Source organism: Oncorhynchus kisutch, linkage group LG4 (genome assembly GCF_002021735.2).
Source record: "Oncorhynchus kisutch isolate 150728-3 linkage group LG4, Okis_V2, whole genome shotgun sequence".
Classification (NCBI taxonomy): Eukaryota; Metazoa; Chordata; class Actinopteri; order Salmoniformes; family Salmonidae; genus Oncorhynchus; species Oncorhynchus kisutch.
The window spans coordinates 76,357,583-76,383,908 of record NC_034177.2 but is presented as its reverse complement, the minus strand read 5'-3'; the positions used below and the strand labels follow the sequence as shown (position 1 = coordinate 76,383,908).

The window sequence follows — 26,326 nt, the reverse complement described above, 5'->3', positions numbered from 1 at the left end:
GTTTGTCTGTCTAATCCCCTGCAAGGAGAGAGAAAGGCATTCATAACATTAAAATGGTGTATTCATTTAATTTAATATACATTCCTGTTTGATATGTAGGCATATTATTAAATTGGACATGCTCTCCTTTATAATATGCCAGAGTTTGTTTTGTATTCAATGCATTTATCTTACATTAGGATTAAGTAGTTTAGGCCTTCTAAAGCAGTTATATTGCATGATATTGCCTATCAATTAGTTATCAATACATAAGGTGAATATAAAACCAAGCTATCTTGATCATCAGTGTAATTTAATAATATGCATGGGTATTATGGTTGTATACATTTGTCACAATGCAAGCCTGCTCATTGGAAATAAAATGCCAGCAGTCCATATGCAATGCAATATTAGCTTCACAGTGAATTAGCTTCACCACTTATTAGCAATATTAGCTTCACCACTTATTCTGGCTATTTATCATTCTAGAACAGTAAGCAAAAAAGCTCATTTCCCAAATATTTTGAATTTTTTGGCTTCAGTGTCTTTACAATGCATGAAAGCTTACCTGTCATACGTCCACAACGATGTAGCTGCAGACCAAGTCATCTGCGAGAGTAGGACCCCGAGTAAAATGATTCTGGTCGGTGTCAGCTTCATTCACTAACAGGTACTGAAAAAATGCATTATGTTACGTGTTTACTTGTTATTTGTGTGGAATATTACTAATTTGGGATAGTTGTTCACTTATTTGCTAGCACTAGTTGCAGACGCTGCTCATTGGTAACTACGTAAACACTTAAAAGCTATATTTGTTGACGCTGGCTGCGTGATGATGCAGTTTCCTGTTTAGGTTAGAGGTCACGTCGAAGTACGTTTCAAATTGAATGGTTTATAAGCACCCCGCGTTCTCCCATAGACAGTATCAGGTGTTCTTGGAAGATCACCCTTCAAAGAACGGGAGAACACAAGTGCACATCATTTAGCACAGCCTGTGTTTCAGTAAATCAGAGCCTTCTGTATACACAGACACACAGAGAAGCTTGACTTTGGGAGAGAACCAATGACCAGCTGCCCCACCGCTGGGTTCCTGGCACATGTTGTGGTGAGCTCACTCTCTCTCAGGTGCCACATATCGGTTCTGTATTTGGACCCTCTGGTCTCCAGTCACCTGAGAGGAGTAGTCATAGCAGATGTCAGGCAAAGTGCACCCTTTCTCTCCTCTTATGTATGTGATGTTCTGCTTTATGGCCCCCTCTCTGCCTCCCACTATAAACTATCATCACACAGTCAACCCACGCTCCAGCCCCTCCAGCCCAGTGAAGTAAAGCAGTCACATTGTTGTGACTTTGATTATGGAGAAACCAAAACCCTGTGAATACGTAATTTAACAAACCATTGAGCACTCAGCAGCTTGTGGTTATTTGCTTTCCTAACCTAAAACTGTTTATTAAATTTTTTTTGTATTTTTGTGTGTGTGTGTGTGTGTGTGTGTGTGTGTGTGTGTGTGTGTGTGTGTGTGTGTGTGTGTCAGTGGCGATCGGTGCCGTTTATGAGCATGGCCTTATTTCTATTACAGCATATTGGATGACTGTCATTCATATTCCATTCACCCAGCTCAATGTTAGATCGATAGGTTTAGACTACTATATGATACTGGAATTTTCTCTATACCCATCATGAGGTGTAATCATTAGTCCAACATTTGCAAACGAGAGTGTCTATTGGACAAGTTCAGGTATGTTTATCCCCGTTTTGTTCCATTTGCTACCGTTGAAGAAACTTTTTTCTACATAATCTGCTAAATTAATATACCGCTGATCACACACAAACATGGTTCACTTTCATAGCAACCACATACAAACAGCATCCCTTTGATCTACGTGCAATCTTCCTCTCACCTTTTCTCACCAAAAGCTTACTTTGACTTAGAAAAATTCCAGTGGTAACATAGCATTCCGCTCTGTTTGAGCCCAGTGTTTGATTAGGATTAACTAGCTAAGTAAATGAAAATGAAAGTGAAAAAAGAATGACATTTTGCTAGCCCTCTCTCTCTCTCTCTCTCTCTTGCTTCTCCTTCATTTTTGAAGAAATTAATTTGTTGAAACTGTTCAACTATTTTCTCTCTTTGAGTCAACTACTCACCAGTAGCAGTGCTAGCTAGCTATAGCTTATGCTTTCAGTAATCGATTAATTCTCAGATCCTTTCATTGGGTGGACAACATGTCAGTTCATGCTGCAAGAGCTCTGATAGGTTGGAGGACTTCCTACGGAAGTCATAATTACTGTGTATGCCAATGTACCCAGAGGAGGACAGAAACTAGCTATTCTCCGACTACACCATGGTGCTACCCTACAGAGTGCTGTTGAGGCTACTGTAGACCTTCATTGCAAAACAGTGTGTATTAATAAATTATTTGGTGTGTGTGTGTGTGTGTGTGTGTGTGTGTGTGTGTGTGTGTGTGTGTGTGTGTGTGTGTGAATAAGCATATCCATCTGTGTGTCTTTTCCTCTCAAGTGTTTAATGGCTTTAAGACAGTAGCACTTTGTAAATGACCTTGGCACTGAGGTTCTAACTTGAGATCAGACGACTTTCCTGTACATTAATCCAATAATGTTTCCTAGTTCCTGCAACTAGACCTATTCAATATAAACATCACATACTGTAAATGCAACATTATTCCTCACATATTCTCACCTGAAAAGAGCATTTCTTCGTGACATTAGCATGGATGCATTATTACTTTTTGGACGAGTGATTGACACTTCCAATAGCATGTCAGTAATCCATGCACATCCATGACTCTCATGGGCAGAGAGGAGGACTGTTTTGTTCACCATCACCAGCTTTGTGTTTCTCTCTTTTTGTGCTTTACATAAGCCTTGGCAGATGTGGACCCTGAGCGCTTCGAGGCTTTGCATTCATTTTTTAATCTCTGCCCCAAGCAGACAGACTATTATCACAGTACATTTGCTCAAAGTTTTTTTACAAAAAGTATATGTCTTGGAAATTGTTTTTCTGTCTGCATCTTTCATCCAGTACTCTTTCTTTTTTTTTTATGTGTTTATGGTCACTTCATTTACTTCACATACACACACACTCACATACATACACACACTCTTCCCTTGTCCTTGGTTCAACTTGTGTATTTTGATATATACCATCATTAAAAGTCCCACTTCTACCTTACCCATTGGCATGGTAGTGCTCTTCAGGATGTGTATCCGTCATGCTGCTTGTTGACACGTCTTCAAAGACTAGTTGTCAGTCACTAGGCAGTGGTGTCTGGAACCAACGGTTTTGTAGGGAGATGATGGAATGTTTTATCCATCTGCTCTGGAACTACTGCTCTTGGGATCAGCCCTGTCACAGAGAGAGATAGAGAGACACGGATAGAGTCGGTGATGGAGAGCGAGAGAGAAAGAGAAAGAGAGAGAGATATTCGGATTTACATGGATTAAAAAAGATGGTCAAAGGTTAACCCTTAATGGCCTCACTACCCCAAAGGCTTTGGTTAGCATAAGAGGTGAACTGAGTTCTTCTGTAAAGCAGGACTACTAAACCCATGTGAGTCTCGAAGCCATTTTGTGTCATTGCACAGATGTAGAATCGTAATTTGAGCCAGTTTGTGGCAGCAGGAAAATATTCCTGCAGAAACAGGAACAGGACATTGTAATTATCATGTAGATATTAATTAATGGTGCAATATGTAGAAATCACTGTGCCATTTGCTGGTTTCTAAAATTCAAATAGTTTATGTGACGAACCAAGCAAGTATAGTGTAGGGAATCTTTGTACCGTCTAACCCGCTGTTAAATATATTTTCCATACCCCAAAATATTGTATTTTCAGCTGTTTGAAGCTGGTCTACATTACCGCAAGTAAAAGACCCAAAGACTAAACTTAAATGTGTAATATGCAACAATTGCTCCACCATTTCCTTGTTGCAAAAATTTGAATAGTCCGCCTATTTTCAGATTATGTGACAAAACCAGCAATGTATAGTGTAGAGAATCACTGTACCATCTAAACTGCTGTGAATATATATTTACCATAACCAAAAACATTGTATTTTCAGTTGTTTGAAGCTGGTGTACAAAACCAAAAGATGCAAAAATTTAACGTAAGAACGGGAAGCATAGATATAGTGCACTTACAGTGGTTTAAAGTACTACTTAAGTCGTTTTTTGGGTATCTGTACTTTACCTTACTGCTTATATATATTTTTTTATTTTACTCTTACTGAACTTCACTACTAAAATAATATACTTTTTACGACGTACATTTTCCCTGACACCTAAAAGTACTCATTACATTTTGAATGCTTAACAGGACAGGAAAATGGTCCAATTCACGCACTTGTCATCTACTGCTTTGTTTGTAAATTATGTCTGAGTGTTTCCCTGACTATCCGTAAATGTAAAAAAACAAAAACACAATTGTGCCATCTGGTTTGTTTAATTAATATAAGGAATTTGAAATGATTTATACTTTTACTTTTGTAAAACTTTTGTACTTAAGTATATTTTAGTAATTATATATACATTTGATATTTAATACCAAACACTTTTAGACTTTTACTCAAATAGTATTTTACTGGGTGATTTTTACTTGAGTCATTTTCTATTAAGGTAACTTTACTTTTACTCAAGTATGGCAATTGTGTACTTTTTCCACCACTGAGCACATAGATCAGATTTTCCGCTTCTTAGACTTGCTTTCAATGAGAATTACAGATATATAACTCAAAATTATATGTGAATTTGGTTAGGTCGCCCAAAAAGTTACATATTGCAGCTTTAATGGATTTTTTTTTAGGGGTTGACAAATGTTTAATGGGAAAATCAAGTCTGAAATGTAAAACTGGCAATGATTAACATCAGAACTCTTTTTAAACCTCAAATATAGTACATATATTCTAGTATAATATATTATCCTGCAACATGATGATAAAATTAAGATTCTACATCTGTATATCCCCTTTAACCTGACCCAAATGACCTGTTGTATTCTCATGCCCATATGTACTAAATTGTACTGTAATCTGACATCACTACTGCTCTTATAGACCTGAAGCCCACTAAATTTGAACAAATGCAATAAAAGGGAAGAACTGATATGCAGTATTTATATAAAAACGTAGAAATCCATGTGACGTTATAAAAATGGCCATGTAATTGTGCTCTCTCCTGAGTCACTAGCCTGGCCCAGCCATGCCCTTGTATCTGACCCAGCAAAAAAAAAAAGATTGTTTAACTCCGGACTAAGCAATGCATATTCTTTTATGAAATAAAAGTAGACAGCCAACTCTGCTTTAACTCCACAGATGTAAGTGTTCTAGAAATGCTGAGTTTTGTGGGGTTGAATGGATGCTTGCTTTGTACACCGTGTAGGCAGCATCAGTACCAAACAATGACATTAATAGAGCTACAGTGCCAGCTTTTCATGATTTATTGAAAAGCAGTGGGTATGCATTAGCCATGCACGGTGGCCATGCCATGGGTTCTAAGAAGTTATCACTCAAAAGTTGATAAAGTATACAGTTGATCCGTGTAGCTTCTGTTTGAAACTTAACTTTAAACATTTTGTTTTGTTCATTCCCTTTAGGCAAATGCATTTTACTCATTTAGTAGACACTTATCCAGACTTACAGTTAGTGCATTTATCTTAATATAGCTAGGTGAGACAACCACATATCATAGTGGTAGCCTTACAGAGGTAATGGGAGTCCAAAGAAAACAAACACTTTACTCTAGCAAACATGCAGCAAGCCAAATGGAAATACAAGTCTTGTACCTCTGTGTCCACTACCTGACTTAGACGTTGCTGATCATTTAATAGGAGGTTATTTATGAATTGTAGTAAGAACAAACATCCATATCCCTGGCAACATTCCAATTACGGATTTGCTGAGACGTAAGAAGGTAGACTTTGTTGGATGAGAGTCGCTAGTTTTATCTCTACATTATGTTGCGACCACTGTCCACGGTGCTGAAATAACAGCTACTTGCTTGTTTGTTTTGTTTAACCTTTCAAGGGCAGGCATTCCGCTAGCGGAACCCCTCGACAACATTCCGCTGAAAAGGCAGTGAGCAAAATTCAAAAATATTTTTTTGAAATATGTAACTTTCACACATTAACAAGTCCAATACAGCAAATGAAAGATAAACATCTTGTTAATCTACCCATCGTCTCCGATTTTAAAAATGCTTTACAGTGAAAGCACAACATATGATTATGTTAGGTCATAGCCAAGTAAAAAAAACACCCAGCCATTTTTCCAGCCAAAGATAGGAGTCACAAAAAGCAGAAATATAGATCAAATTAATCACTAACCTTTGATGATCTTCATCAGATGACACTCATAGGACATCATGTTACACAATACATGTATGTTTTGTTCGATAATGTGCATATTTATATCCAAAAATCTCAGTTTACATTGGCGCGTTACGTGCAGTAATGTTGTGATTCCAAAACATCTGGTGATTTTGCAGAAATACTCATAATAAACATTGATAAAAGATATGACTGTTATTCACAGAATTAAAGATAGACTTCTCCTTAATGCAACCGCTATGTCAGATTTTTTAAAAACTTTACGGAAAAAGCATAATCTGAGAAGGGCGCTCAGAGCTCAATCCAGCCAGAGAAATATCCGCCATTTTGGAGTCAACAGAAGTTAGAAATAACACCATAATAACACCATAAATATTCACTTACCTTTGATGATCTTCATTACCTTTGATGATCTGGTGCTAGAGCTGGAGGACTATTAAAAGTTTGGGAACCACTGAGGTTGACCATTCCACTCTTGTGGGCCGGCTAAGGAGTATTGGTGTCTCTGAGGGGTCTTTGGCCTGGTTTGCCTACTACCTCTCGTAAAGAATGCAGTGTATGAAGTCAGAACATCTGCTGGCCCAGCCACTGCATGTCACCATGGCTCGATCCTAGTGTCCAACAAGTTTTCTCTGCCCTTAACCTTGTTCTGAACACCTCCAAAACAAAGATAATGTGGTTTGGTAAAAATAATGCCTTTATCCCCACCCGTGTGATTACTACCGCTGAGGGCTTAGAGATTGAAGTAATCACCTCATACAAGTACTTTGGAGTATGGCTAGATGGTACACTGTCCTTCTTTCAGCACATATCAAAGCTAGTTTAAATCTAGACTTGGTTTCCTCTATCATAATCGCTCCTCTTTCACCCCAGCTGCCAAACTAACCCTGATTCAGATGACCATCCTACCCTTGCTAGACTACGGAGACATGATTTAGAGATCGGCAGGTAAGGGTGCTCTTGAGCGGCTAGATGGTCTTTACCATTTGGCCATCAGATTTGCCACCAATGCTCCTTATAGGACACATCACTACACTCTATACTACTCTGTCAACTTGTCATCTCTGTATACCCGTCGAAAGACCCACTGGTTGATGCTTATTTATAAAAATCTCTTAGGTCTCACTTCCCCCTATCTGAGATACATACTGCAGCCCTCATCCTCCACACACAACACCCGTTCTGCCAGTCACATTCGGTTAGAGGTCCCCAAGCGCACACATACCTAGGTCGCTGCACTTTTCAGTTCGATGCAGGTAGCGACTGGAATGAGCTGCAAAAAACACTAAAATCTCTTCATTCAAAGACTCAATCATGGACACTCTTACTGACAGTTGTGGCTGCTTCACGTGCTGTATGGTTGTCTCTACCTTCTTGCACTTTGTGCTGTTGTCTGTGCCCAATGATGTTTGTACCATGTTTTGTGCTACTACCATGTTGCGCTGCTGCCATGTTGTGTTGCTACCATGTTGTTGTCATGTTGTGTTGCTAACATGCTGTGTTTTCATGTGTTGCTGCCATGCTATGTTGTTGTCTTAGGTCTCTCTTTATTTAGTGTTGTGGTGTCTCTCTTGTCGTTATGTGTGTTTTGTCCTATATTTTTATTTTATTTTTTATATTTAATCCCAGCCCCTGTCACCGCAGGAGGCCTTTTGCCTTTTGGTAGGTCATCATTGTAAATAAGAATTTGTTTATAACTGACTTTGCCTAGTTAAATAAAGGGTACATCTCTAGGGTACGTGGGACGCTAACGTCCCACCTGACCAACATCCAGTGAAAGTGCAGGGCACCAAATTCAAACAACAGAAATCTCATAATTAATACATGTATTATACACCATTTTAAAGATAAACTTGTTGTGAATCCCACCACAGTGTCCGATTTCAAAAAGCATACCTTGCGATTATGTTAGGTCTACACCTAGACACAGAAAAACACAGCCATTTTTCCAGCCAAAGAGAGGAGTCACAAAAAGCAGAAATAGAGATTAAATTAATCACTAACCTTTGATGATCTTCATCAGATGTCACTCATAGGACTTCATGTTACACAATACATGTATGTTTTGTTCGATAAAGTTCATATTTATTTCCAAAAATCTCTGTTTACATTGGTGCGTTGTTATGCTTTGCCTCCAAAACATCCGGTGAAAGTGCAGAGAGCCATGTCAATTTCCAGAAATACTCATCATAAATGTTGATGAAAATACAACTGTTATGCATGGAATTAAAGATATATTTCTCCCTAATGCAACCATTGTGTCAGATTTCAAAAAAGCTTCCCGGAAAAAGCACACCATGGAATAATCTGAGTACATCGCTCAGAGACCAAAACAAGCCATACAGATACCCGCCATGTTGTGGAGTCAACAAAAGTCAGAAATATTATTAGAAATATTCACTTACCTTTGATGATCTTCATCAGAATGCACTCCCAGGAATCCCAGTTCCACAATAAATGTTAGTTATGTTCGATAAAGTCCATAATTTATGTCCAAATACCTCCTTTTTGTTTGTGCATTTAGTCCAGTAATCCAAATGTGCAGGCACTAGGTCCAGACAAAGTCAAAAAAGTTATATTACAGTTCGTAGAAACATGTCAAACGATGTATATAATCAATCTTTAGGATGTTTTTATCATAAATCTTCAATAATGTTTCAACCGGAGAATTCCTTTGTCTTTAGAAATGAAAGGGATTGGAGCTAACTCTCACGGGCGTGCGCCTGACTGAGCACATGGCCTTTTGGCAGACTCATGACTCAATCAGCTCTCATTCTCTCCCACCTCACAGTAGAAGCCCGAAACAAGGTTACAAAGACTGTTGACATCTAGTGGAAGCCTTAGGAAGTGCAATATACATAGACACTGTATATTGGATAGGCTAAGACTTGAAAACCTACAAACCTCAGATCTCCCACTTCCTGGTTGGATTTTTCTCAGGTTTTTGCCTGCCATATGAGTTCTGTTATACTCACAGACATCATCCAAACAGTCTTAGAAACTTCGGAGTGTTTTCTATCCATTTATACTAATAATATGCATATCCTAGCTTCTGGGCCTGAGTAGCAGGCAGTTTACTCTGGGCACGCTTTTCATCCGGACGTGAAAATAATGCCCCCTACCCCAAAGAAGTTAAATAAAAATACAATATACTGGGATAACAGTGACTTGGCAATGTGCTATAGCAGTGACTGTGAATGCCAATTCAGCCAAAAGGGCCATAGTAGTGTCTGTGTTTGAACACAGTGTGACCTTGTTGATGATCTCCCTTCCATTCAGAACACATTGTGGCCTTGTACTGATCTCCCCTCCATTCAGGCTCCATGGAGGAGATGAAGGGGGGTAGCTGTGAGGGAGTGGGGCTTCCAGCTTGTATTGATTTGTGAGAAAGGGATGCCCCAGTGCCTTTTGTAAGCCATCAGACAGTGCAGGAATTAGCATAGTCCTCCTCCTCTTACTCCTCCTCCTCTTCCTCCTGAGACAGAGAGAGGGAGGGTGTTTTCTCTCCCTACAGACAGTAGAGCAGCTTGCCAGTTGAAATACTCACAGGCCCGCTCCCTGGGACCCGATAAGACACCAGAAGTTTGGTGGGGAAGGTCGACACAATGCATACATACAGATTGGCAGACACACACATACATACACACACACTTTGGGTGGTAGACCATTCATGATACACACAGGAAACTGTTGATTGTGGAAAAACCAAGCAGCGTTGCAGTTCTTGACATAAACCGTTGCGCCTGGCACCTAATGCCATACCCCATTCAAAGGCACTTAAATATTTTGTCTTGCCATTCACCCTCTGAATGGCATACATACACAATCCATGTCTAAATTGTATCAATGCTTGAAAATCCTTATTTAACCTGTCTCCTCCCCTTTAACAAGTGACATAATTAAGGGATCATAGCGTTCACCTGGATTTACCTGGTCAGTCTATTTAATGGAAATAGCAGGTGATCTTAATGTTTTGTAGACTCTGTATATATGGATATACCTGTATGCATATGCAATGTAATACTCATATGCACATGCATACACGCAAATATTATGGAATTGTGTCAGTACCTTTGACACACTCCTTCTGAAACAGAAGGCTGCTGTTCTGTGTCTCCTGGTCGAGGCTGAGAAGCAATAAAGACTCATAATTTGCTCTCCATCTCAGTTCTCACTGGAGCTGTGTGACATTTAACTCCAACCACATCTTTTAAACGTCATGTGAATTTCTAATGTTAATATTTCTGGCATTTTAAAGTCCCCCTCCATCCTTTTCTAAATACGTCTATTTAACATATTGACGTTGTTCGAATTTTGAACAAGCAGAATTTGTGTTATAAGCAGTTTTAGATGGACCCCCCAGTTGTCTGCCCAGCTGATAATGGATCATCAAACTACACCTAAACTATAAAACCAAACTCATTTCACAAATATAATAGATGTAGTCTAAATATCATATTACATTTAGAATAGTCTGATGGGTGACAATATAATCAATTGTCAAATGAAGTCTCTGATGAACAGCACAACGTAAAGTGTGTAATTGACGCAGAGGCAGGGAATGGAGCACACTGGTTTTAAATACGCGGGTTGACCGTGATAAGGGCTGAAGAATGTAATAAGCGTGTCTTGCCTGCTAAATGAACAAATGAACAAATAGATTTTATTGGCACGGCGCATAGTCATAGACTAAGCACAGTAACATTAAACTCAAAATATGCTATTCTGTTCTTTAGAAATGCATTTGTTTTTTCATAATGTTTCGTAGGACCTACCTAAACAAAATAATGGATTTTCTTGTGATGTGGAATAGAACATTTATTTATTGGACTGAGTAAAATGTGAAGGGGTGGAATGAGCCTGTTAGCAAGGCAGGCAGTGCAGCAGTCCTCCCACCTAACACTCCTCATTAAAGACAAATACTTTCATATAAAACAAGTGTTTTTTTTACTTTGTGAAAGAGGTATGTGTTTGTCTGTGGATATGCATGAATAATGCGTTTGTGTGTGTATACCTCTAGTTTGTGTTGTCATTTTAGTGTATGTGTTGTATTGACATAGTGTATGTAGTCCTGCTGCATGAGTCTTTGTGTTTACAGTACATACAGTAGGTGTGTGGATATGAACATTATTCAAATTATATAATAATAATGATAATAATAATAATAATTCATTCTCTTATTATATTAGCTATCTGTATCTGTGTGTGGGTGTGAGATGCTACAGAGTAGTGTTGTTATGGAGTATGTTGGCCTCCCATCCCCTCCACCTTACTGAAATACACCGTACTGAAATATATCTTACTGAAATACACCTTATTTAAAATACACCTTACTGAAATACATTTTACCGAAATACACCCTACGTAAATACACCTTACCGAAATACACCTTACTGAAGTACACCTTACCGAAATAAACCTTACTGAAATTTACCTTACTGAAATACAAAACCCTTCAGACACCAACTGTCACGATCGTCATGGGAATAAGTGGACAAAGCGCAGCATGTGTTCACATGTTCATTCTATTTATTTATTAACTGAAGACCGACAAAAACAAAACAAAATACGAACGTGACGTTCTGCAGGGCAAAATAACAACCAGTGCAACAATAAGAACCCACAAATGAAAGAGGGAAAAAGGACTACCTAAGTATGATTCCCAATCAGAGACAACGATAGACAGCTGCCTCTGATTGGGAACCACACTCGGCCAAAAACAAAGAAATAGAAAACATAGAAATAAAGAAACTAGAATGCCCACCCTAGTCACACCCTGGCCTAACCAAAATAGAGAATAAAAACCTCTCTATGGCCAGGGCGTGACACCAACATCTACCTACTTCTGTCTAGTGGCTGATAGGAAAGTAATGTCCTATCTCTTGTCCAAAGCCCAATTAGGAGAATAATGCCCTATCCCTTATGCACAACCCAATCCCTTATATTGTGCATTGTTCCACCTATTCCTAGGAGAAGTGTGCAATTCATTCCTTTGTTGGACCATCCATTCCTTTTGAGGCCTTTTACCAATCACACATGTTCCTTGGCCGCCTTCGGAGCAGGGTAATGTTTGTGCAGGGAAGTGTATGTGTGTGTGTGTCCGAAAGGTCAAATAGGGGGTGCTTGTATTTGTCCTGTTTCACACATGTACAAGTGTGGGGTATGAAATTGAAATGTGTTTTTTGCATATCCCACACACCCTGAGACACCCTCGGAGAGTGGGGTCACGGGCAGTGACACACACACGGACACGGACCGTGTGTGTGTGTGCACGCTCAATCTCCTCCTCTTCTATCTAAATGATGCCAGATCAAAGGAACACACTCCACCTGGAATCAGCACCAGACCAGACACATCTGACTGCCTGTCCCAGAGTATCCATGAAACCAGACCAGACCTATATGACTGCCTGTCCCAGAGTATCCATGAAACCAGACCAGACACATATGACTGCCTGTCCCAGAGTGTCCATGAAACACAGACCAGACACATCTGACTGCCTGTCCCAGAGTATCCATGAAACCAGACCAGACACATCTGACTGCCTGTCCCGGAGTATCCATGAAACCAGACCAGACACATCTGACTGCCTGTCCCAGAGTATCCATGAAACACAGACCGGACACATCTGACTGCCTGTCCCAGAGTATCCATGAAACACAGACCAGACACATCTGACTGCCTGTCCCAGAGTATCCATGAAACACAGACCGGACACATCTGACTGCCTGTCCCAGAGTATCCATGAAACACAGACCGGACACATCTGACTGCCTGTCCCAGAGTATCCATGAAACACAGAGGGGCATATGAACAATACATGAGCAAAAAAGAGGGAGAGAGGGGGAGTCAAGGGGAGATAGGTAATGGTTTTATGGATGAGAGGGTTTTATGCATTTCTGTATATATGGTTGAGAGGGTTGGAGGGGAAGGGAGGGGTGGTAGCGGGGAGGGAGAGATAGAATCAGATGGACGATGAGGAATGTCTACTAAATCCCATGGTTCAGCCCAATTACTCTGTATTGCCAGAGCCATCCATCCCCAGCTGTAGGCATGTACACAACACACAGGCAATTACACAGAGTCATTTACACTCTCAATAAAAGCAATAAACATCAACCAGGACATTGTCATCATGGAAAGCCTAGTGTGGGTGTCGGTGCAAGTCTCAGTGTTCGTGTGTTTCTGTGTCCTGTTTTGTTACCATCCTATGTGTCTGTCTCTGCAGTAGTGCACGTTCTCTGTGTCTTGGACATGTTTTCAGAGTATATTTGTATGAACACAAGCTGAGGTGCTTCCCATACTGTGAAGGAATATTGGTTAAATACTTTTGTTCCACAACGACAATCCCATATCCACGTATGGTCCACTAGGGCTGGGCGATATGACCAAAATATTGTATCACGGTATTTAAAAAAAATTGGACTGTTTTTAGTTGCTTTATGAGTAGTGAGTGATCCTACGGTGGCAACACATATATTCTAAGTGATTTCTAAGAGTCTTTCTCCATTTGGATTGTTTTATACTGTTCAATTCAACTTCAACCAAAAGAAATTTCAGCATTTTTATCATTTCTGTGTAAATTGTCCGGTGACGATTCTATTAATTGTTCAGCAGTCTTATGGCTTGGGGGTAGAAGCTGTTGGGGATCCTCTTGCTGTGCGGTAACAGAGAACACAGTCTATAACTTGGGTGACTTGAGACAATTTTGAGACAATTTTATGGGCTTTCCTCTGACACCGCCTATTATATAGGTCCTGGATAGGCTTGGCCCCAGTGATGTACTGGGCCGTTCGCCCTAACGTCTGTAGCGCCTTATGGTCAGATGCCGAGCAGTTGCCATACCAGGTGGTGATGCAACCGGTCAGGATGCTCTCGATGGTGCAGCTGTACCTTTTGAGGATCTGGGGACCCATGCCAAATCTTTTCAGTATCCTGAGAGGAAAAAGGTTTTGTCGTGCCCTCTTCACGACTGTCTTGGTATGTTTGGACCATGATAGTTCATTTGTAATGTGGACACCAAGGAACTTGAAACTCTTGACCCGCTCCACTACAGCCCGTCGATGTTAATGGTGGCCTGTTCGGCCCGCCTTTGCCTGTAGTCCACGATCAGCTCCTTTCTCTTGCTCACATTGAGGGAGAGGTTGTTGTCCTGGCACCACACTATCAGGTCTCTGACCTCCTCCCTATAGGCTGTCTCATGGTTGTCGGTGATCAGGCCTACCACTGTTGTGTCGTCAGCAAACTTCATGATGGTGTTGGAGTCGTGTTTGGCCACGCAGTTGTGGGTGAACAGGGAATACAGGATGGGACCCATGAGGGGCCCCAGTGTTAAGGATCAGCGTGGCAGACGTGTTGTTGCCTACTCTTACCACATGGGGGCGGCCTGTCAGGAAGTCTAGGATTCAGTTACAGAGGGAGGTGTTTAGTCCCAGAGTCCTTAGCTTAGTGATGAGCTTCGTGGGCGCCATGGTATTGAAAGCTGAGCTGTAGTAAATGGTGTTCCTTTTGTCCAGGTGAGAAAGAGCAGTGTGGAGTGCGATTGAGATGGATATCTGTGAATATGTTGGGGCGGTATGCAAATTGGAGTGGGTCTAGGGAGTCCTGAAGGATGCTGTTGATGTGAGCCATGTCTAGCCTTTCAAAACACTTCATGGCTACTGACATGAGTGCCACGGGGCGGTAATTATTTAGGCAGCAAACCTACGCTTCCTTGGGCACGGGGACTATGGTGGTCTGCTTGAAACTTGTAGGTATACAGACTCGGTCAGGAAGTGGTTGAAAATGTCAGTGAAGACACTTGCCAGTTGGTCCGCGCATGCTTTGAGTGCACGTCCTGGTAGTCCGTCTGGCCCAGCGGCTTTGTGAATGTTGACCTGTTTAAAGTTTTGTTCACATCGGCTACCGAGAGCGTTATCACGCAGTCATACAGAACAGCTGGTGCTCTCGTGCATGCTTCAGTGTTGCTTGCCTCGAAGCGAGCATAAAAGGCATTTCACTAGTCTGTTAGGCTCACGTCACTGGGCAGCTCGCGTTTGGGTTTCCCTTTGTAGTCTGTAATAGTTTAAGCCCTGACACATCCGACGAGCGTCAGTGCCAGTGTAGTAGGATTCGACATTAATCCTGTATTTATGCTTTGCTTGTTTGATGGTTCGTCTGAGGGCTTGGCAGGATTTCTTACTTGTCCGGATTATTCTCCCACTCCTTGAAAGAAGCAGCTCTAGCCTTTAGCTCAAAGCGGATGTTGCCTGTATGTAATCCATGGATTCTGGTTGGGATATGTACGTACAGTCACTCTGGGGATGACATCGTCAATGCACTTATTGATGAAACCGATGTCTGAGGTGGTGCACTCCGCAATGAATGAATCCCGGGAACATATTCCAGTCTGTGCTCGCAAAACAGTCCTGTAGTGTAGCATCCGCGTCATCTGACCACTTCCATATTGAGCGAGTCACTGGTACTTCTTGCTTTAGTTTTTGCTTGCAAAAGTACAAATCAGGAGGATAGAAATATGGTCAGATTTGTCAAATGGAGGGTGAGGGAAAGCTTTGTTTGCGTCTCTGTGTGTGGGGTAAAGGTGGTCTCAAATGTTTTTTTTCTCTGGTTGCACATGTGACAATGCTGGTAAAAATTTGGTAAAACTGATTTAAGTTTGCCAGCATGAAAGTCCCCGGCCACTAAGCGCCACTTCTGGGTGAGCATTTTCTTCTTTGCTTATGGCCTTAAATAGTTGGTTGAGAGTGGTCTTAGTGCTAGCTTCGTTCTGTGGTGGTAAATAGACAGCTACGAATAATATAGATGAGAACTCTTGGTAGAAAGTGTGGTCTCCAGCTTATCATAAGGTACTCTACCTTAGACGAGACTTCTTTAATATTAGACATTGCGCACCAGCTGTTATTGACAAATAGACACATACCCCCACCCCTCATCTTACCAGAGGTAGCGTCTCTGTTCTGCGTTTGCATGGAAAATCCTGCTAGCTCAATATCCATTGGTGAGCGAGCTTCCAGAGACTCTGGAAGCGCTGGACAGGAGGGAGACTCTGAAAGCGCTGGACAGGAGGGAGATTCTGGAAGCGCTGGACAGGAGGGAGCACCTGGAGGGAGGAGACGGAGAGACAGCCTGGTGTGTGGGGCTGCCACCGGAGGCCTGGTGCGTGGAGGAGGCACCGGATGGACCGGACCGTGGAGGCACACTAGAGGTCTCGAGCACCGAGCCTGCACAACCTGTCTTAGCTGGATACTCCCCGTCGCCCGGCAAGTGCGGCGGAGTGGAACAGACCGCACTGGGCTGTGCTGGCGAACCGGGGACAGTGGTAGGGCTGGTGCCATATAACCCGGGCCGAGGAGACGCACTGGAGACCAGATGCACTGCTCCTGGCTCGATGCCCACTCTAGCCCGGCCGATACGAGGAGCTGCGATGTAGTGCACCGGGCTATGCCTGCGCACTGGGAGTTGGGGGAGTTGGCTCAGGTCTCCTACCTGACTTAGCCACACTCCCCGTGTGCCCCCTCCCAATAACTTTTTGGGGCTGCCTCTCGTCCCTGTTGCGCTGCCGTGCTAACTCTTCATAATGCCGCCGCTCGGCTTTGGCTGCCTCCAGCTCTTCCCTGGGGCGGCGATATTCCCCAGCCTGTGCCCAGGGTCCCTTACCATCCAAACTCTCCTTCCATGTCCAGGAGTCCAGAACCCTCTGCTCCTGGTTACCAATGAAAAAGCGAATAAAGGAAAACCGAAACTGTCCCGTATGGTGAAAACACTGAAACGGAAAATAACCACCCACAAACAAGAGTGGAGAAACAGGCTACCTAAGTATGGTTCTCAATTAGAGACAACGATTGACAGCTGCCTCTGATTGGCAACCATACCAGGCCAAACACATATAAATATAAATACAAGAACAAAATATAGAATTCCCACCCCAACTCACGCCCTGACCAACCTAAAATAGAAACATACAAATGGAACTAAGGTCAGGACGTGACAGTAACCCCCCAAAGGTGCGGACTCCGGCCGCAAAACCTAACCCCATAGGGGAGGGTGTGGGTGGGCATCTGTCCGCGTTGGCGGCTCTGGTGCGGGACGTGGATCCGCTCCACCTTAGTCTCGGCCCACTTAGGTGGCACCTTAGGAGCGGCAACCCTCGCCGCCGACCTCGGACTGGGGACCCTTGCAGCGGGCCCCGAATAGACGGGAGAGAAACATACAAAAGGAACTAAGGAACTAAGGTCAGGACGTAACAACGTAGGGCTGCACGATATGGGCAAATAATCTATTTTTAACCAAATGTAGCAATTGAGATTTGAGTTGCGAATTAGAGCAAAACTGTTGGAATCATGGAAATAGAAAGACTATTCTAATTCTATAGTTAGAATATAATAGTGGGCACATTGAATACAGCATTGTTTGAGATGAGAACGAATTCAAATGACAGGCCGGAGATTTTGTGACAGGATAGGAACTAAAGTGTTGATACATGTTTCCTTGGGGTACCTATACATTTTGGCTACATTGCATGTTTTCTCTTAGCTACTTCATGTAGCTAACATATTCCTCTTTGATTTAGAAGATACTGTTGCACAAACAAGACTATCAGGCTGTATTAGCTAGCTACGTTTGCTCTTACTCGGTACATTTATTAGCTAGCTAGCTAGCTATTAGCATTAGCAGCTAACAATTAGCGTTTCACAAGATTTAGGGCAACTTGCTAAGAAAAGACAAACTAGCTGTCTGCTGATGTCAGAAACACAAACTAACATAGAACACCAGTGGATATATATATTAAGAAGCAAAGTGAAAATAGCATTGTTGTCATCAACATTGATCATGCAGACTGACCACAAGTGTCTCGTGGTTGAGGAACATCAAATGCGCTCCTTGAGTGATAGGGGGCGTGGAAAGCGAGAGAAAGAGCAGAGAGAGATGACTCAAGTAACAAAGTAAACTATAAAAATTGACATTACACGTGGCGTATCACTTTTAACAAACCAAACATTCAAATACCGGTATAGAAGGTAAAGTAAAAACCCAAACCGGTCCCTGCATTATACCGCCCAGCCCTAACGCACACACACCAGACACAAACACTACCCTGAACATACATTACCTTTGCTCCACCAAAGGCAGCACACACATGAAGGCACCTTACTGAGAGATATGGGAATATTAAACAGTCTTATATACTGTCACGCGAACACACATACCTATGAGGACTGATGCACTCTCACAAGTTAAAATAGTGCTGAGGGCGTTTATAGGGCTTTAGCACGAAGGTCCACTCTCCTCAGGGACAGGACTTAAATGAGCAGAGGTGTATTTACCGGCACGCTGTGGACTTGCCCGTGACCCCGGTGTGTTTGGGATTTAGGGAGCCAGGCCGATCCTGCTTACCTCAGGCTGCATTATCTCAGAGCCACTGATCCATGGCCAGATGTAGTGTTCTGGAAGACCTGGGTAGAGAGAAAGAGAGGGAGAGTAACTCACTTATATAAACACACTGTTTATAGTATAGTATGCTGAGAGAGAGATACTCACTTGCTTAAACACACTCACACAATACACCCTGGTACACTGGGGCTCACACTAGCCCAAGCGCTCACAAGCTGGAACAGACACGGATACGGACACAAACAGACACAAAAGCGTCGTCCTCTGTGATGGCAGCATAGTGACTGACCTTGTGTGTTTGATAGAGCACCTGTGTGTGTGTGTGTGTGTGTGTGTGTGCGCGCACGTGCGCGCGTTCAGGGCTACTGTTATTTATCACAGGGCAGAGCCATCCCCTGTGAGAGGAATTAGTGCCTTGGCCAATTACAGCAGCCCTGAGAGATCTCACTGGAACCACATCCCAGGACCTCCACACTAATACCTCTCTCCAAATTGTTACACTCACTTTACCACAGTGAGACTAAAGCTCATGACTGGGAAGATTCACACAGACACAGTACATCTAAAGAATGTGTCCCCCTGCCAACAATCCATAGGCCTGGTGCCTAACATCAAAGCTGTTATCCGGAATCTGGTTTAAGATACAAGATCCCCAGTCCAGTCATCTTGGTGGACATGATAACGGAAACATTCCCCTGCTAATCTGATCAAATGGGACAGACACTCCTGTGCTGACAGCTGTGTGTGTGTGTGTGTGTGTGTGTGTGTGTGTGTGTGTGTGTGTGTGTGTGTGTGTGTGTGTGTGTGTGCGTGCGTGTGTCTGTGTGGTATTCTTCTCACATCACAGGGCACACACAGGGAGTTATCTATCTCTAAACGGAAACAGGATAGGCTCCCCACTCGTGCGTACCAATGACGCCATCTCATCCTCCTCTGTGAGGGATTTCAAAGGATTGCGGCATCCACGCAGAAATAGAAGCTTGAGGGCGTAAAATATAGAAACGGAGCGAGCACAGTACGAAACCAGGCCAGCTTTCATCATCATTAAAACATTCCAACTGCAGCAGTGCAAATTGCAATCACACTGGTTCCCATGCCGTCACAATTACGTTGGACGATTAGAGCCAGATTAAAAAGTAATCAGAGAGTATATGAATGCTGTAATTGTCACTGTCCCGCTGAGGAGACAGACACACGTCAATCACAGTGTTCGCCTCCCAGCGGGAATTACCACCATCCATCTTGACCAACCAGACTGCTATTAACTGCCATCTTGTGAAGACGGGAATATGCTGATGTTCTATTAGCCACAACCCACCTGTAAAATGGACATATTATACTTGAAGCGACAGTTGGACAATCAATCGCCACATTTAGAAATACTATATGGCACGAATGTATTTTTATTCACGTTCTCATACGTACAGTACATGTATATTGCGTACATACAGTACATATACTTGGGTTTAGAAAACCAATCAAATCAATACATTGTCCTGTTCTTTGATATTATGAAGTGTCAGTGTCGGTGTAGAACTGCATCCCTCTGAACTTCTGTGATCAACCACATGTGTCCTGGTCTGTGACAAATGAAGTCCCATTGAGGTCAGAAACCTATTTTACAAGGGAGATCTGGCCAAAATGCTAATACAACAGAATGGATCATGACAAAGACAGGTAACATTCCAGAGTCCTAGATGTGAAGAGGAATAAAGTACATCATAAATAATAGGAATTAACACATGAAAGGGCAGTGCTGCACTCCGCCATTATATCCTACTGTTTGCTATACTGGGTTTTACATCCCCAGAATGCATCTACAAACACACTGATGAAAACTTCTACTGTACTGTATGGCATGCCTGGGTGCCTGCTACTGAGCTCTCCACAGCTTTCTATTTCTCTCCCAGGCTCTCCTCCCCAAAGTTTTTCACTCTGTAGTGAGTGTTTTCTTTTGTGTGTGTGTGTGTGTGTGTGTGTGTGTGTGTGTGTGTGTGTGTGTGTGTGTGTGTGTGTGTGTGTGTGTGTGTGTGTGTGTGTGTGTGTGTGTGTGTGTGTGTGTGTGTGTGTGTGTGTGTGCTTCCGAGGGGTTGATAGATGTATGTTTGTTCTGAGCTAAATGATCAGTCTTCTTTATTTCCCAGATGTGGGGATATGTGATTGTCAGATTTGTCTGAGCAGTAGAGCAGCAGTGAACATATTCTTTCCTCTTTATTGGCTCACCATGGTAACTTACATCGCAATGCAGGTTTAATCCTCACTCCATACTGCTTCCTGTTCACAACGTACCACGTGCCTCCCTGCTGATGCTCCATAGGGACACAGATGTTGTTAATGTGTGTGTTTGTCTCTGAGGTTTGATGTTTGTATTAGACCACGGCTAAGCCCAATATTCCCTGTCTATCCTTGTATTGGGTCTAGAGAGGGATATTATGGTCTGATGCTGTAGGGGGGCTCGGTCAAGGGCAAGGGTTACCTTGTTAAAGGAATGCCCTGCTGGGAATGTGTTATTGGTACTCCATTAGCGTTCAATACCTTTTTTCCCCCTTTGCCAACCATAAAATGAGAGAGAATAAAGTATTTTATTGTATGTTATTGTATTGCTTAGTGTTCACAGCTCCTTCCACCAGTGTCTATATGGATTGGTTAAATAGGGGATTATGGACACATAATGTGTGTGTTGTTAGTAGTTCTTTGTCCTTGAAAATAGCCTTGTTCTTTACTGTCTGCTTCTCTTCCATTCTAACACTCCACTAAGAACATGACAGTGTCCTCCGTGAAGATTGTCTGTGTGTGTGATGTGTGTGTGTGAGTGAGTGTTTGTATGTGCGTGTCTGCGTGCTCATGCATGTTTATTGAGTAATACAGACCCTCTTGGCAGGTTCTGTTGCAGTACATGAAGTTAGTTGGGACTTTGGACCATTATTTCTTCTAAGCATCTTCCTGTTTGATGAATTCTACTCAATGATCCATTATGTCTGTGATTCTACTCAATGATCCATTATGTCTGTGATTCTACTCAATGATCCATTGTGTCTGTGATTATAATGGAAAAAATTATGGACCATGATGCATTTGCTCCACATAATGAGGTTCAACCCCTAGACATGAGTAATGTAATTCTTTCCTCCATATATGCTACTCTACCGCAATATTGTTTAGCATTTTAACAGTTTTCTGAATGTAGACTTCCTCCATAAACCAAACTTTTAATAATAAATCACAAAGGCATATATTATGGGTCTTTAATAAAAAATACAATTCTATTATTTACATTATATGAATGTATTTTTACAACTTGATGTACCCTTTCTTCCTGCCTATGTAAATACAAGTAGGGTTGCAAAATTCTGTGAACTTTCAAAATTCCCTGGTTTTCCAGAAACCCTGGTTGGAGGATTCCGAATATTCTGCTTATTCCTTCCTAATTCTGGGAATCCTCCAGAGTGCTATATGTAAATACAACAGTGAATCATTATAAGTGACTCATTATAAGTATTTGTTTGAATACAATTAACTCACTGACATTATGCATTATGCATATATTAACTGTGTTGCTACTGTGCAAGGTTAATCATTCTAAATTCTCTTCCTGTTTTTTTCTCTCTTTTCGGTCCTGTGTTCATCCACTCTCGGCCCTGCGTTCTTTCTACCCTGCAGGTAAGTTCCACTATTATTATTATTATTATTGTTGTTGTTGTTATTATTATTAATCTACTGTTATTTTGAGACAGATATACTGGTAGCTATTTCAATGTGCATCAATTACTGTGTTGTTCCTCACTTCCAATGAGTCAGTATTCTGTTACAACACTAGCATCATGGGAAGACCCTACTGGTTGGCTGCAGCTGCTACATGTGACCCTGGAGTGTGTATGTCACTGATTACCAGTGCTGTGTGGCTGTCTCGGGGCCTGGCCTTCACCAATCCCTATCTACCCCTTCTGTTGCTACACTATCAGTCACACCAGTGTTCTCTGGGCTACAGAAGCTTGTATTCAAACAGGGGCTCTGGCCAGCTGGTGGCTACTGTGTAGCCGGTAGGGATGGGCATGAGTAATCGGGGACTGGAAACAACGTCAAGACTCAATCTTGAACCAGAGATAAAAATACTGTAAAACTATTTGGTCAAAATGTCAAAAGACAACATTCATTTGCTTTGACTCTAGTGTTCCATTTGTAAATGTGCATTTGCGGGGCACAACAGAAAATAAAGAAAGCCAAGCATCAAGCAGTTTTCTCCCTAAATTCTCTTTCCCCCTCTTTGTCTCACTTACTCAATTGCCTTCCGACCGTTCCCTCTACACATTGGTGCTGATTGCGCACACCTAGGCCTATGTAAATGAATGCCTATAAAATGTATCTAACTGATGGGATACACAAGCTACATTCCTTGCCAAATGACGACAGTTGTATCCTTAATTCAAAATGGACTGGTTGACTAAAGTTGGGAAAAATGTGTTCCAACAAGAAGCTGCAGTTTTGGAATAATTGCATCCTGTCTAATTTCTGTTTAGGCTACTTTGCTGAAAATATAAAGGTTTCACACAGAAAATATACAAAAACATTTGTTTGATAAAGACAAAGAGCATATTTTCATCAGAATCAAGAGCAGGAAGAATAACTCAATTGAATGTCTGTATATCAAAAAGAAGACAGATTTTGGTTTGTAAGACCAAGACTTTTCAGCAAAACTAACAAAACAAGGCTATGCCACAGCCCAGCCATAGGCTTCTTCAAGCAAGTGCCACTGCTGAGGTTACTGCCATTTAGAAGATTGTATTCCATAATATAATGTAACCAGTTGATATTAGGGTTTCATTTAATAATCTTAAATGGCACATATTTTTGTATTGACTGAATTTACAGTATATGGGGTGATTTAGCCATTAGGATCTGTGATGGTTATAATAAACTAGGCATTGTTGCTCACTGTTGGTATGTACTGTACCAGTCAAAAGTTTGGACACATCTGCTCATTCCAGGGTTTTTCTTTATTTTTGCTATTTTCTACATTGTAGAATAATAGTGAAGATATCAAAACTATGAAATAACACATATGGAATCATGTAGTAACCATAAAGAAGTAGCCACCCTTTGCCTTGATGACAGCTTTGCACACTCTTGGCATTCTCTCAACCAGCTTCATGAGGTAGTCACCTGGAATGCATTTCAATTAACAGGTGTACATTGTTAAAGGTTAAATAGTGGAATTTATTTCCTTCTTAATGTAGTTGAGCCAATAAGTTGTGTTGTGAAAAGGTAGGGTTGGTATACAGAAGCCCTTCTGTATACCAAGTCCATATTATGGCAAGTAGAGCTAAAATGAGCAAAGAGAAACAACATTCCATCATTAGTTTAAGACATGATGGTCATTCAATCCTGAATATTTCAAGAACTTTGAACGTTTCTTCGAATGCAGTTGCAAAAACCATCAAGCGCTATGATGAAACTGGCTCTCATGAGGACCGCCACAGGAAAAGAAGACCCAGAGTTTCCTTTGCTGCAGAGGATACGTTCATTAGTGTTACCAACCTCAGCAATTGCAGTCCAAATAAATGCTTCATAGAGTTCAAGTAAAAGGACACATCTCAACATCAACTGTTCAAAGGAGACTGCGTGAATCAGGCCTTCATGGTTAAATTACTGCAAAGAAACCACTACTAAAAGGACACCAATAATAAGAAGAGACTTGCTTGGGCCAAGAAAAACAATCAGTGGAAATCTGTCCTTTGGTCTGATGGTTCTAAATTTTAGATTTTTGGATCTAACCACTGTGCTTTTGTGAAATGCAGAGTAGGTGAATGGATGATATCTGCATGTGTGGTTCCTACCGTGAAGCACGGAGGAGGAGGTGTGATGGTGTGGGGGTGCTCTGCTGGTGACAGTGTGATTTATTTAGAATTCAAAGCACACATAATCAGCATGGCTACCACAACATTCTGCAGCGATACGCCTATCCCATCTGGTTTGCGCTTAGTGGGACTATAATTTGTTTTTAAACAGGACAATGACCCAACAAACCTCCAGGCTGTGTAAGGGCTATTTGACCAAGAAGGAGAGTGATGGAGTGCTGCATCAGATGACCTGGCCTCCACAATCACCCAACCTCAACCCAATTGAGATGGTTTGGATCAAGTTGGACCGCAGAGTGAAGGAAAAGCAGCCAACCAGTATATATCTGTATATCTGCTCAGCATATGTGGGAACTCCTTCAGGACTGCTGGAAAAGCATTTCAGTTGAAGCAGGTTGAGAGAATGCCATGAGGTGTGCAAAGCTGTCAAAAACTTTTTTTTTTATTACTACATGATGTGTAATTTCATAGTTTTCATAGTTTTTATTCTACAATGTAGTAAATAGCAAAAATAAAGAAAAACCCTTGAATGAGCAGATGTGTCCAAACTTTTGACTGGTTTTGTAGATAAATGGGCACATATTTTTTTTCCAGTGCAGGCATGGAAAATAAGAAATAGCTTCTTGTTTTTTATTTCAGTACTCCAATAAAAAAAAGTTACTGTAAAAAAAAATGGCAAGTGCTCGTCCCTAGTAGCCAGAGAAGAGGGTGGCTCTGTTGTGTTTAAAGTGGAGTCAGAGAGGGATTTTAGTATTAAATGACCAGTGGAGGCAGAGAGGGCTTTTAATATGAAAGGACCCGTGGAGGCTAGCGTCCTTCTCTCTATGATGCTGTGTAGAAATTGTGTGATCGAATGCAGAATCTATGCAGTACAACAGTAAAACCCCTGATATACCCATTGTAACCATGGTCTTTACAGTATTTGAATACCATCATTAGTTGATAAGCTGAATAGGCTGTTTTTAGCTTGGCTTGAAAGAAAAACTGTAGATTATTTGGCTCTCTGTGATCAGGGTTTCCTACCCCATGCTTACACCTGGCAGCCCATGTGCAGTGACATTGTCATCGTGTCTTTACTACCCAGTGGTAGATGGATGTTGTACAGTCCCACGCACACAGTGTGTCAGAAATGCTATTCTATTACTGTACTGTGCTGTCAGTTTGTTAATGTGCAAATGGTGTTACTCTAGCGTGCAGCCAATGTGAGATGGGATGCATGTCTGCCCACCTGCCAGCCAACCCCTGTGGAGCTCACCTTGCCTGTGCTCGTAATCAGATTCCCACTGCAGTGTGATAGAGAGCGCCCCACGGAAGGAGGGAGCGGAGGGAGCGAGGATGGATGAGAAGAAACCTCTCTTTAGGTTTCAAACAGACTGTACCGCTTGGCACATGAAAGCGCCTCTGCATCTTTGGAGCGTTTTTCATTCATAATTGATTTGTGTCACATAATAAGGGAATTAAGACCAAAATAACCTGGTTTGGACGATAGAGGGCTGAGATTCATTGGTGGTGTCACTACAGAGCGGGGTTGGGGGGTAGAGGGAGTTCGCCTCCCATTAGGGGATTGCATAAACTCTGTCATGGGTTCTTGTCTCTTGGGCCCTGCTCCAGAAGTAAATGTGCAGGGATAGACTCCCCAACCATACAAACTGGAGCAGCTCAACTGAAAAAGGAAGCCGATCCCCCACACTGAGACCTCACCATCAAACATTATTCCCATGACACAGAATAACATGCATGTGACATGAAGTCACATAAGACA

At 41.9% G+C, this 26,326-nt stretch overlaps 1 protein-coding gene across 1 annotated transcript in view; it reads left to right on the top strand.

The window, feature by feature from the left end:
• LOC109888995 (pro-neuregulin-3, membrane-bound isoform) overlaps positions 1-26,326 on the top strand; it is a 383,055-nt gene that overhangs the window by 102,189 nt on the left and 254,540 nt on the right. The gene's annotated exons all lie outside the window — the stretch shown is intronic.